Below are 14,216 nucleotides of genomic sequence, written 5' to 3' on the forward strand. Positions count from 1 at the left end.
CAGGGTTGATTTCCTTTAGGATGGACTGATTTGACCTCCTTGCAGTCCAGGGCACTCGTAAGAGTCTTCTCCAGCACCACAGTTCGAAAGCATCAATTCTTCGGCGCTCAGCCTTCCTTATAGTCCAGCTCTCACAGCCATACATTACTACTGGGAAAACCATAGCTTTGATTAGACGGACCTTTGTCGGCAAGGTGATGTCTCTGCTTCTTACTATGCTGTCTAGGTGTGCCATAGCTTTCCTCCCAAGGAGCAAGCGTCTTTTAATTTCATAGCTAGAGTCACCGTCTGCGGTGATCTTGGAGCCCAAGAAAGTAAAATCTGTCACTGCTTCCATTTCTTCCCCTTCTATATGCCAGGAAGAGATGGGGCCAGATGCCATGATCTTAGTTTTTTTAATGTTGAGTTTCAAACCAGCTTTTGCACTCTCCTCTTTCACCCTCAACAAGAGGCTCTTGAGTTCCTCTTCGCTTTCTGCCATTAGGGTGGTATCGTCTGCGTATCTGAGGTTGTTGATAATTCTCCCAGCAATCTTAATTCCGACCTCTGATTCATCCAACCCGGCATTTCTCATGATGTACTCTGCATATAAGTTAAATAAGCAGGGTGACAATATGCAGCCTTGTCGTACTCCTTTCCCAATTTTGAACCAATCGGTTGTTCCATGTCTGGTTCTTACTGTTGCTTCTTGACCCTCGTACAGGTTTCTCAGGAGACAGGTAAGGTGGTCTGGTACTCCCATCACTTTAAGAATTTGCCACAGTTTGTTGTGATCCACACAAAGGCTTTAGCGTAGTCAATGAAGCAGAAATAGACGTTTTTCTGGAATTCTCTTGCTTTCTCCATGATGCAGCGAATGTTGGCGATTTGATCTCTAGTTCCTCTGCCTCTTCGAAACCCAGCTTGTACTTCCGGTAGTTCTCGGTTCGCATACTGCTGAAGCCTAGCTTGTAGGATTTTGAGCATCACCTTGCTGGCATGTGAAATGAGCGCAATTGTGCGGTAGTTTGAACACTCTTTGGCGTTGCCCTTCTTTGGAATTGGAATGTAAACTGACCTTTTCCAGTCTTGTGGCCACTGCTGAGTGTTCCAGATTTGTTGGCATATTGAATGCAGCACTTTAACAGCATCATCTTTTAGGATTTTAAATAGCTCGGCTGGAATACTGTCATCTCCGCTAGCTTTGTTGTTAGTAATGCTTCCTAAGGCCCACTTGACTTCACTCTCTAGGATGTCCGGCTCAAGTTCAGTGACCGCATTATCATGGCTATCAGGGACATTCAGATCTTTCCTGTATAGTTCTTCTGTGTATTCTTGCCACCTCTTCTTAATCTCATCTGCTTCTGTTAGGTCCCTGCCTTCTTTGTCCTTTATCATGCCCGTCTTTGCACAAAACGTTCCCTTGAGATCTCCAATTTTCTTGAAGAGATCTCTAGTCTTTCCCATTCTGTTGTTTTCCTCGATTTCTTTGCATTGTTCATTTAAGAAGGCCTTCTTGTCTCTCCTTGCTATTCTCTGGAACTCTGCATTCAGTTGGGTATATCTTCCCCTTTCTCCCTTGCTTTTCGCTTCCCTTCTTTCGTGAGCTACTTGTAAAGCCTCGTCAGACAGCCACTTGGCTTTCTTGCATTTCTTTTTCTTTGGGACGGATTTCGTTGCTGCCTCCTGAACAATGTTACGGACCTCCGTCCATAGTTCCTCAGGCACTCTGTCTATCAGGTCTAATCCCTGAAATCTATTCCTCACCTCCACTGTATATTCATCAGGGATATGATTTAGGTCATACCTGAAAGGTTTAGTGGCTTTCCCTACGTTCTTCAATTTAAGCCGAAATTTTGCAAGAAGCAGCTCATGATCTGAGCCACAGTCAGCTCCAGGTCTTGTTTTTACTGACTGTATGGAGCTTCTCCATCTTTGGCTGCAAAGGACATAATCAATCTGATTTCGATATTGACCATCTAGTGACGTCCATGTGTAGAGTCGCCTCTTGTGCTGTTGGAAAAGAGTGTTTGCTATGATCAGCATGTTCTCTTGGCAAAACTCTTATTAGCTTTTGTCCTGCTTCATTTTGTACACCAAGGCCATGCCTGCCTGTTATCCCGGTGATTTCTTGACTTCCTACTTTAGCATTCCAATCCCCTATGATGAAGAGGACATCTTTTTTTGGTGTTAGTTCTAGAAGGTGTTGTAGGTCTTCATAGAACCGATCAACCTCAGCTTCTTCGGCCTCAGTGGTTGGGGCATAGACTTGAATTACTGTGATGTTGAATGGTTTGCCTTGGATTCGTACTGAGATCATTCTATCATTTTTAAGATTGTACCCCAGTACTGTTTTTCCCACCCTTTTGTTGACTATGAGTGCTACTCCATTTCTTCTAAGGGATTCTTGCCCACAATAGTAGATATGATGGTCACCTGAATTAAATTCGCCCATGCCTGTCCATTTTAGTTCGCTGATTCCCAAGATGTCGATGTTCAATCTTGCCATCTCATGTTTGACCACCTCCAGCTTACCTTGATTCATTGATCTGACATTCCAGGTTCCTAAACAATATTGTTCTTTACAGCATCAGATTTTCTTTTCACCGCCAGACACATCCACAGCTGAGTGTCCTTTCGGGTTTGGCCCAGCCGCTTCACTCTTTCTGGCGCTACTTGGAAATACCCTCTGCTCTTCCCCAGTAGCATATTGGACACCTTCCAACCTGAGGGGCTCATCTTCCGGCGTCATATCTTTTAGCCTTGTGATACGTTCCATGGGGTTTTCTTGGCAAGAATACTGGAGTGGGTTGCCATTTCCTTCTCCAGTGGACCACATTTTGTCAGAACTCTCTGCCATGACCTGTCCGTCTTGGGTGGCCCTGCACGGCATAGCTTATGGCTTCACTGAGTTACGCAAGCCCCTTCGCCACAACAAGGCAGTGATCCATGAAGGGGATCTAGGCTGTACCCTGGTCCCATTCACAGTAACCGTGGCAGTAACTGCTCCAATTGGGAGCAGCAAAAAGGGGGTAGGCCTTAAATCATCCCTTTCTGGAGTAGCTAGATTCAAACCTATGTCCCCCTGACTGCGGGATAAATGTATTTACCACACACACATTTGTGGCACTCTCCCAGAAAGTGTGATGACCAAGAAAAAGATCTAGACAAATTCATGAAGGATAACTATCCATGGCTATTAGGCATAATAACTCCACGTTCAGGAGCAGTCTACCCAGCTGGCTGGGGGTGATGGGATGTGGAAGCCAACAACATCTAGAGGGCCACAGGTTCATCACCTTTGCTGCAGTTGCATCTTGCATTGCATATCCCTCATTGAGCTGGGAGTTGTACTAGATGACATCCAAGATCCCTTCCAAATCTATAACCTGTCTGACCAGTAAGTATTGGAAACCAGATACTAATCTAGATTCCCCTTTGCTTCGAACCAGCAGGGCTGTGTTGTTGTTTTGAATGCATTCATTTTATTATGGTTTAAACAAGTTTTATTTGTAATTATAAGCTGCCTTGAGTGCCATTTTTTCTCAGTAGAGAGGTAGGACACAAATCAAACAAAGACATAAATAAGTGGGGAACTTTCTCTGCATGCCCAAGCAACCCCACCCATTTCTTTCCCAGGACACCTAGTAACCACCGGCAGGTCTTTTGCCAGGCTTGTCTTGGTCTGGCTAGCGTGCAATGTAACTTACTGGGGAGAGAAATGCTAGGCAATGAGCTACAGTCCCACCGGAACTTGCTGCAGTCCCAAGGAGAGATGGAGTGCTCCCCCTTCACAGACTACAAGCCTCCTTCCTCGCACTCTAGCCTCCTTCCTTGCTACATCTTGTACTTGCTGATGGCTGTTGTTGTTGTAGTGGTCGCTGCCTATGCGATCATGGGCCACCTCATCAACGACCTGGTGCATGACTTTGCTGGTAAGTGGGCAGTGTACATCAGGGGTGTGTATACCGATAGGGCTTGGGATGCATTTCCCATGTGTTGTTGCTTCATTTTTCAAGATTAGATGTCCAAAACCAAAACAAAGAAATAGGGCTGGACACGCCAGATCTCGTCTGATCTCATAAGCTAAGTATGGTCACCCCTGGTTCGTACTTGGATGGGTCAGGAGACCGCCTGGGAATCAGGCTTCCTGCATGGAGCAGGGCATTGGACTCAGTGGTCTTGGAGGCCCCTTCCAACCCTGTGATTCTATGACATCAACCAAAGGGCTGGATGTGTCTGCTCTTAGAAGCTAAGCAGGGTCAGCCCTGGTTGGTCCTTGGAGGGGAGACCGCCTGGGAATCAGGCTTTCTGCATGGAGCAGGGGGTTGGACTCTATGGTCTTGTAGGCCCCTTCCAACCCTATGATTCTATGATTATGTATTTTTATCATAAAATAAATCATGTATTTTTATCAACTCAATAGACCACCAGAAGACAAGCTCTAATATTTCAAATGCGACAAGCACTCTACACACACAAATCCCATTTTCTCCCTTACCAACCTGCCTGGTCACTGAGGTCCTCAGAGGGAATGTTGCTCTCATGGGTTCCACTAAGACCCATGGCCCAATTGGATTCCACCAGGAGAAGAGCCTTCAATGTGGTGGCCCCCTTTCTTTGGAACTCCTTGCCCCTGGAGGTCAGGCAGGCACCAGCACTGTGTTGCTTTCAGTGCCTCCTGAGTCCTGAAAACAGCACAGTTCCAGGAGGCATTCCTTAACTGACCAGCCATGGGTTTATTGGCATTCTGTTTTTAAAAAGCATAATTTTAATATGGTGTTTTAATCTTTTTACTATTTTACCTTTTATGTTCACTGCTTTGAAATCTGCTTTAGATATAATTATTGTAAATAAATAATAACATTTGAGTTCCATTATACCCAAACTGATGTATACCATTGTGTGGTTTATAGATGGTATGGTAGCATTGTTAAATAGTTGTTGTCTGGTTTGAGGCATCTAATTTTGCCTTCTAGTCCTGATGAAGATAATTTTATTTCTGACATTCTTAACTCGCCTTTCAGGGTGCACTGCCCTCACAAAACAGCTTTGTTGTTGTTGTTCAGTCGTTCAGTTGTGTCCGACTCTTCGTGACCCCATGGACCACAGCACGCCAGGCCTTCCTGTCCTCCGCTCTCTCCCGGAGCGTGCTCAAGTCCATATTCATTGTGTCGGTGATGCTATCTAGCCATCTCATCCTCTGCCGTCCCCTTCTCCTTTTGCCTTCAGTCTTTCCCAGCATCAGGGTCTTTTCCAGAGAGTTTTCTCTTCGCATTAGGTGGCCAAAATATTTGAGCTTCAGCTTCAGTATCTGTCCTTCCAATTAGCACTCAGGGTTGATTTCCTTTAGGATGGACTGATTTGACAAAACAGCTTACAATATCACAAAAACAAAAAGTTACAATTACACACACACATATCAGGAGTAGCAGCAGCAATGGTTTTTAAACATCAGATGCAGAGTGGAATAAATGAGTCTTCAGGTTGATAGACCTCTCCTCCAATTTCTTGAATCTCCTATTAAAGTCATGTAAGCCTGTGTCTACCAGAGCACGAACTCCATAAATTAATTCTGCATTGTGTGAATGCCATCCTTTCTCTGTCCTAAATCTGCTGCCAATCTATTTCGTTGTATAACCTCGAGTACAAGTAAGATTTTCTCTCCAGGGAGAAAATATTCCTTTCATCCACATTATGTGTAATTATATAAAACTCTACCATACCCCCCTCCCTTAATTCATTATTTGAAACTAAAAATCCCCCAGTATTGTAACCTTTCCTCCAGGGGGGTTGCTCCAGCCCCCTGATCATGTCAGCTGCCCCTTCCTACATCTTTTCCACCTCTGCAATATTTTGTTTTATTACATTTCTATATTGACTAATAGCTAAAGCTCTCTGAGCAGTGATAAAGCATAATATAAAACCTTTAAAAGTTTAAACCAAAATAACATCAGAAAAAAAGCCAGCAGCAGTGTGAAGATCTGAAAACACAATAAGAAGCATTTAAAAACAAAAGACTAAAAAGCCGGGGAAGATAAAAAGATATTCACCGGGCACCGAAAAGACTACAGTGTAGGTGCCAGTCGAGCATCTCTGGAAAGGGCATTCCACAACCCGGGTGCCACCACTGAAAAGGGCCTCCCACCTCCCCTCATTTGATGGGGGCACCTTGTATTGTATTGCTGTACATCACCCAGAGTGGCTGGGTGATCAGCCAGATGGGCAATTAAGAAATTCAATAGACAGACAGACAGACAGATAGAGGAGGGCCTCAGAGGATGATCTTAGGGTCTGGGCAGGAATATATGTAAGGAGACCAATCCTTGTAAGCTGGCCCCAAGCTGTTTAGGGCTTTAAAAATTACTACTGGCACATTGAATTGGGCCTGGAAACAGACTGGTAGCCAGCGCAGATGTCAAGTGTAGAGCCCTCCCAGTGTGTTGGTAAACAAAGAAGTCGATCTCCAAGTCAGTAGGCTTTATGATGTGAATCAATCTGCCCACAGAGGCAGGGGTTATGGTTGGGCTTTGATCCAGCTGATTAACCTGCAACTGGACAGATTCTTCTCTGTGTGTGTCTCCCTGAAGCTCTGGTCCTTCCCCCAGCACTTTGCACTGCTCCTCATCTGACTCTTGTCTCCGTTTCCATGGTTTCAGCCAAGATACTGGGCCCAATCTTGACACCAGGTCACAAAGCACTGGCATAGTATGATCATATTGATCAAGCCCCCATTAACAATCTTGCTGCCCAGTTTCAAACCGGCTGTAGTTTCTGGACTGTTTCCAAAGGCAGATCCGTGTGTAACACATGGCAGTAATATCCTTTTTGAAACGAGTCATCCAGACCATACACAGTAGAATCACAGAATCATAGAATAGTAGGGCTGGAAGGGGCCTACAAGGCCATCGAGTCCAACACCCTGCTCATTGCAGGAACCCAAGTCAGAGCATCCCTGACAGATGGCTGTCCAGCCTCCTCTTGAACGCCTCCAGCATGGGTGAGCCCACCGCCTCCCTAGGGAATTGGTGCCGTTGTCGTATTGCTCTGACAGTCAGGAAGTTTTTCCTGATGTTCAGCCGGAATCTGGCTTCCTGTAACTTGAGCCCATTATTCCGTGTCCTGCACTCTGGTATGATCGAGAAGAGATGCTGGCCTTCTTCTCTGTGACAACCTTTCAAGTACTTGAAGAGCGCTATCCTGTCTCCCCTCAGTCTTCTCTTCTCAAGGCTAAACATGCCCAGTTCTTTCAGTCTCTCTTCATAGGGCTTTGTTTCCAGTCCCCTGATCATCTTTGTTGCCCTCCTCTGAATCCTCTCCTGTTTGTCTGCATCCTTCTTAAAGTGTGGTGCCCAGAACTGGACACAGTACTGCAGATGAGGCCTAACCAGTGCTGAGTAGAGGGGAACTAGTGCTTCCCGGGATTTGGAAGCGATGCTTCTATTAATGCAACCCAAAATAGCATTTGCCTTTTTTGCAGCCACATCACATTGTAGGCTCATATTCAGCTTGTGATCAACAACAATTCCAAGATCCTTCTCGCTTGTAGTGTTGTTGAGCCACGTATCTCCCATCTTGTAACTGTGCATTTGGTTTCTTTTTCCTAGGTGCGGAACTTGGCATTTATCCCTATTAAATGTCATTCTGTTGTTTTGTGCCCAGCGCTCCAGTCTATCCAGATCACTTTGAATTTTGTCTCTGTCTTCCAAAGTATTAGCTATCCCGCCCAATTTTGTGTCATCTGCAAATTTGATCAGCATTCCCTGCACCTCCTCCTCCAAGTCATTAATAAAAATGTTGAAGAGCACTGGGCCCACGACTGAGCCCTGCGGTACCCCGCTCGTTACCTCTCCCCAGTTGGAGAAGGTCCCATTGATAAGCACTCTTTGAGTCCGATTCTGTAGCCAACTGTGGATCCACCGGATCGTTGTTTCATCTAGCCCACTTTGAGCTAGTTTGCTCATCAGGAGATCATGGGGCACTTTGTTGAAAGCTTTGCTGAAGTCGAGGTATATGATGTCTACAGCATTCCCACAGTCCACAAGGGAGGTTACTTGATCAAAAAATGAGATCAGCTTCGTCTGGCAGGACTTATTTTTGACAAATCCATGTTGGCTTCGAGTAATCACTGCATTGTTTTCAAGGTGCTTACAGATGGATTGCTTTATCATCTGCTCCAGAATTTTCCCAGGGATTGATGTCAGACTGACTGGTCTGTAGTTTCCAGGTTCCTCCTTTTTACCCCTTTTGATGATAGGGACAACATTAGCCCTCCTCCAGTCATCTGGCACTTCCCCCATCCTCCATGATTTCTCAAAGAGAATAGACAGTGGTTCTGAGAGTTCTTCTGACAGTTCCTTTATTACTCTAGGATGCAGTTCATCTGGCCCTGGAGATCTGAACTCATTCAAAGTAATTAGGTGTTCCTTGACTATATGCCTATCGATCTCAAGCTGCAATCCTGCCCCTTCAGCCTGTACTTTGCCTTTGCCAGGGGGGTCATAGACCCTCTTTTGGGAGAAGACTGAGCCAAAGTAGGAATTGAGCACCTCTGCCTTTTCTTTGTCATCTGTTATTGTTTTGCCATCCTTATTTAATAGCTGAACCACCATTTCTTTCCTCTGCCTTTTACTATGCACGTAGCTGAAGAAAGCCTTTTTGTTGCTTTTAGCCTCCCTCGCTAACCTCAGCTCGTTCTCAGCTTTAGCCTTCCTGATGCCATCCCTGCAATTCTGTGCTACCTGCCTGTACTCTTCCTTTGTTACTTGGCCTTCTTTCCACTTCCTATATGTGTCCTTTTTTGTTTTCGGGTCATCCCTAAGCTTTTTGTGAAGCCACATTGGCTTCTTCTGTTGTCTTCCACCTTTTCTTCTTGTCAGAATTGTTTGTAATTGTGCCTTGAGAATTTCCTTTTTTAAAAGCTCTCACCCATGTTGGACTCCTTTTCTCGTTAGCTTGCCATGGGACCTTACTGATCATTGTTCTGAGTTTATTAAAATCAGCTTTCCTAAAATCCAGGGTATGAGTTTGACTACACTCGGCTTTTGCTTCCCTTAGAACCAAGAACTCAAGTACAACATGGTCGCTTTCTCGCAGGGTTCCTGTAACTACTACTTTATCCAGTATGTCATCTCTGTTGGTTAGGATCAAGTCAAGGATAGCCGATCCTCTAGTTCCTTCCTCTACTTTCTGTAGGAGGAAGTTATCCACCACACAAGTCAGGAATTTCCTGGAGGGGCCATGTTTTGCAGAATTTGTCTCCCAACAAATATCGGGGAAATTGAAGTCCCCCATTACTACTATATCATGCTTCCTTAAAACATTGGCTATTTGCTTTTCAAAAGTTTCATCCTCGTCTTCTCCTTGATTGGGTGGCCGGTAGTAGACTCCGACCACCAGGTTCCTTTTATTCTTTGCTCCATTTATTTTGATCCAGATGATCTCGATGGAGCTACCAAGCTCATCCTCCTGTATTTCTGTGCAGAGATATGTATTTTTCACATACAGTGCAACCCCACCTCCCTTTCTGTTCCTCCTGTTTTTTTTTAACAAGTTATATCCTTCAATTGCTGTATTCCAGTCATGGGAGTCATCCCTCCAAGTCTGTTATACCTATCAAGTCAAAATTTCCCTCTTGTATTAAGAGTCCAAGTTCGTTCTGTTTGTTTCCCATACTCTGGACATTAGTATATAGACATCGAAGACCATGTGGTTCATAGTCTGGCTTTCTTCCTACATGTGTCTGAAGACTATTATTGGGCGCTATCAGAGCTGTTCTCTCCGTTGCAGTGCATGAGCCTACGTCCATTGTTACCCCCAAAAATACATCTCCCTTCCCCATAGGATTCAGTTTAAAGCCCTCCTGATGAAGTTCTGTGCTGTGGCCAAACACATTCTTCCCATCCTTTGTGAGGTGCAACCCATCCCTTGCCAACAGCCCATCTTCCAGGAAGTATAGCCAATGGTCCCAGAATCCAAATCTCTCTCGTCGGCACCACCTTCATAGCCGTCATTCACCGGGAGTATTTTTCATTCCCTTTCTTTCCCTCTTCCAACTACTGGAAGGATGGATGAGAAAACTATCTGGGCCCCAAAGTTCTTGAGTTTCCTTCCCAAAGCTTCAAAGTCTAACGTGATCTCTTCATAGCTCCGCTTGGCGGTATCATTTGTTCCCACATGGATGAGAAAAAAGGGGTACCTGTCAGTGGGCTTTATGAGTGCAGGCAACTGTTCAGTCACGTCTCTAATCCATCCTCCCGGGAGACAACATACCTGGCGAGTCCATGGGTCTTCGCGACATATTTGGGTCTTGATCCCACGCAGCAAGGAGTCTCCCACTACTACCACTCTTCTTTTTGTTGTAGGCCTGGGTTTCATCGCCTCTGTTTGACTGACCTTCAGCCTCTTGCTCACTCTCATGTAGGTTCCCCCAGTATTCCAAATGCAGCCACACCCTACGTTTGTATAAGGGCATTGTAATATTGGGATTTTTATTTTCACTCACCTTCCCAACAATCCATACCATGGAATATGCCTTCGTCACAGCTGCTGAACAGAGTTGTGTGTTGGGATTTTAATGTTCTCCCTCAACTCTCTGTCTTTTTCAGATTGGGCTTTTGGCCCCAGACTAGAAGAGAAAAAAAGGCTCAATGAGAGAACTGATGGAAGCGAGCCTGGAACCTCCAAGAACACCATGGATAGGCAAGAAGCGAGCCTTTTCGTGGTGATGGAAGGGTGTGGGGAGTGTCAGATCTCCTCTGCCCTGCCAGGGCTGGGAGTCCGCCCAGAATCACCTCCAGTCGCTTCTGTCTCCATCTTGGACTCTTGTCAGCACGAGTTCTTGCTAAGGAGTTCCATGGATCTGCCAAAGCCACGAAGCTTGGGTGTGCGTGCAGTGGGGAAGGAGAAGACCACAAATATGCCCGGACCTGAACTTCCAAGATTAGATCCAGCCCCTCAGGGAGATCTTGGCTATTTGAAATCCAAGCCTCCTTGCAAGGCCTCAGCTCTGCTACACATTTTTAAGCAAAACAAATGCCTGTGGCTGCTGAAACCAATCCGAGCATTTTGCAACAACTCTGCGTCTCTGCCGGTGAACTAAGAAACATGTCAGAACTACAGTATGCTGATGACACCCAACTCTATCTCCCCTTTCCATCTAAGGAAACTTGATGTCAGGAACGGGCTGGATGAGGGCAAACAAACTGAAGCTTAATCCAGACAAGACAGAGGTGTTTCTGGTCAGCTGAAAGGCAGATCAGGGAATAGGGATCCAACCTGTGCTGGATGCGGTTACGCTTCCCCTGAAGACTCAGGCTTGCAGTTTGGGTGTACTTCTGGACTTGGTCCTGAACCTGGATGCCCAGGCCTCAGCGGTGGCCAGGAGTGTGTTTGCACAGCTGAGGCTGCGTCTGTTCCTAAAGACGTCTGATCTGGCCATGGTCACGCATGCCTTAGTTACATCCCATTTGGACGACTGTAACATGCTGTACATGGGGCTGCCTTCAAAAACTGTTCAGAAGCTTCAACTGGTCCAGAATGCTGCGGCCAGACTGTTGACCGGGGCTGGTTACAGGGAGCACGTGACTCCCTTGTTACGACAGCTTCACTGGCTACTGGTCTGTTTCCGGCAGAATTCACAGTGCTGGGTATGACCTATTAAGCCAATATATGGCTTGAAACCAGGCCTTCTCCCATATGAGCCTGCACGGTCCTTAAGATCTGCTGGAGAGGCCCTTCTTTCGAGACTGCCACCTTCAGAGCAGCATTTGGTGATGAGCCGAGAGGGCCTTTTTGGTGGTCGCTTCCAGGCAATGGAATTCCCTCCCAAGGGAGGCCAGGTTTGCTCCCTCTTTGATGTCCTTCCAGCATTAAATAAAGACTGAAGGCCTTTGGCCTATAAGTTGGTCAGGTGGGTTTTGTGCTATTTTCAATAATACTTTTTTCTGTAACTGTTAACACCTTTATTGTATTTGAATGTATCGTTTTAATCGATTTGAACTGATTCTGTAAGCTGCCTTGAGTGCCATTTTTGGTAGAAAGATGGGGTACTAAAATAAATAAGGCACCATGGTCTGCCATTTCACATCCTGCAGTCACTAAGGTCTATTTTCAGCTGATGGTAACAAATTCTAAGACAGTCTATGTTTTTCTGTTCTGTCTTTAACCCAGTACACTTTTTGCATTTAAGGGTGCGATCCTATGCATGTTTAGTCAGAAAAAGTGGGAAGCATGCAAACAGCATGCAACAGCACTTTCCTGCTTGCATTCCCCAGCAACTGGAGATTTTGGCTGTCTCTACATGAGGCATTTATAGTGCACTCACGATTGGGCACGCACGGAAATTTGCAGATCATTTACAAGATGCTGTAAACCTCCAGGGCACATCCAGCTGTTTTTTATCTTTATCCCATGCAAAAAACACACACCCAAAAACCCAACCCTGGGTCCACTACTTAATCCACTACTTAAATGTAAATCTGCTTTAATGGTTGTGTGTAAATGTGTGGTTCCGCTATAACCACAGCCTGGGAAGAAGAAGAAGCCATTGAGAAGAGCAGGAAAATCACCCTCCTCCCATGTGTCTGCCTGTTGACCTGGGCTGGGAGGAGAGTTTTCTTGGCCAGCCTAGGAGAGGCTTAAAGTGAGCCCAGAGCTAGCCAGGGGAGGAAGAAGACCGTGACCCTTATTTTCCATTAATCTGTCTAATCCCCTTTTGTATGCATCCAAGTTGGTGGCCATCACTAGATCTTGTGGTGGTGAATTCCAAATGAACTGTGTGAAGTACTTTCTCCTATCAGCTCTGATTATTCCACCATTCAGCTTCATTGGATGAACCCATTGGGTTCTAGTGTTATGAGAGACAGAGGAAAACTTCTCCCGATCCACTTTCTCGACCCCGTGCATAATTGTGTATACCCAAAAGCCACAAATGTGGCAACCTTTCCCCATCCAAGGATTGCTTGAACCCCTGATCATTTGGGTTGGTCTTTTCTTCACCTTTTCCAGGACGGCCTCCTACCCACAGCTCATGTGAGGGTCCAGATTCCAGGGTGCCAAATGAATGGGTCTCACATCTTAGGGCTTCCCAGCACCCTTTTCAGCAGCTTTTTGCAATGGCAGGCCGGGGAATAGGAAAAGCTAAAGTCTCTGTGATATCCTAGAGCTGGGTAAAGCCCAGGAAAGGGCAATTCGAATGATATTGGCTCCTATGGAGAATGGTGAAAATGTTTGAGACCTTTTAGCTTAGGGAAAAAACGACAACCAAAGGGAGGCATGGGAGAGGTTTATGAAATTATTGGAGAGACTGGCCGGAGAGAAGCTCTTTGTTGCTCATAATAGCAAGGGCAGCCAATGAGGTTTATGGGCGAAGGATGTGTTTCTTTACATGGCGCATGATGAACATATAGAACTCACTGCCACAAGATGGTGGAAGGAAGGAAAGAAGTGACAGGTGTATAGAAGTGACAGAGCCCCTATGGATAGAAGAAGCCTGCCACTTGGGAGGGCTGCTGCCCCCATGTTGGGGGCAAGAGTGTTGCCCCTCACTTATGAGTTTTCCAGGGGAATTTGGCTGGCTGCTGTTGGAAACAGGCTGCAGGGCTAGATGGATTCATCTTCAGCCAGAGCCAGCGCGGTCCTTAGGGGGCACATGCAAAGGACGGGATCTTTGAGGAGAGAGAAGTTTGGCCAGTGCAGCTTCCCTCCAGCCAAAAAAGACAAACGCATCTCTAAAGCCTCCCCTCTACACACACTGAAGACCCGGGCACCTTGTTCTTCCTCTTTCCATCAGTGAGGGAAAGGCATTCTATATAGTTTATTTATTTATCTATTTAAAATGTTTGTATACTGCTCAATATCTAAAACAGAAATTTGGAGCAGTGAACACAAAAGGTTAAACAGTAAAATAATAAAAAGATTAAAACACTATTAAAATTATGGTTTTTGAAACCAAAAAACCAAAATGCCAATAGAAACCATGACTGGTCAATTAAGGAATGCTTCCTGGAACAGTGCTGTTTTTAGAAGGCGCTGGAAAGAACATGATGCCTGCCTGACCTCCAAAGGCAGGGAATTCCATGGGAAGGGGGCCACCACACTGAAGGCTCTTCTCCTGGTGGACTCCAGTCAGGCCATGGGTCCATGTGGAACCACCAGGAGTATGCCCTTTGATAACTTCAGCAACTGGGCAGGTTGGTAAGGGAGAAGGCACTGTCTCGGGTATCCTGGTCCCAATT

Source organism: Heloderma suspectum, chromosome Z (assembly GCF_057233095.1).
Source record: "Heloderma suspectum isolate Gila_16-S chromosome Z, 16-S_ref, whole genome shotgun sequence".
NCBI classification, from domain to species: Eukaryota; Metazoa; Chordata; class Lepidosauria; order Squamata; family Helodermatidae; genus Heloderma; species Heloderma suspectum.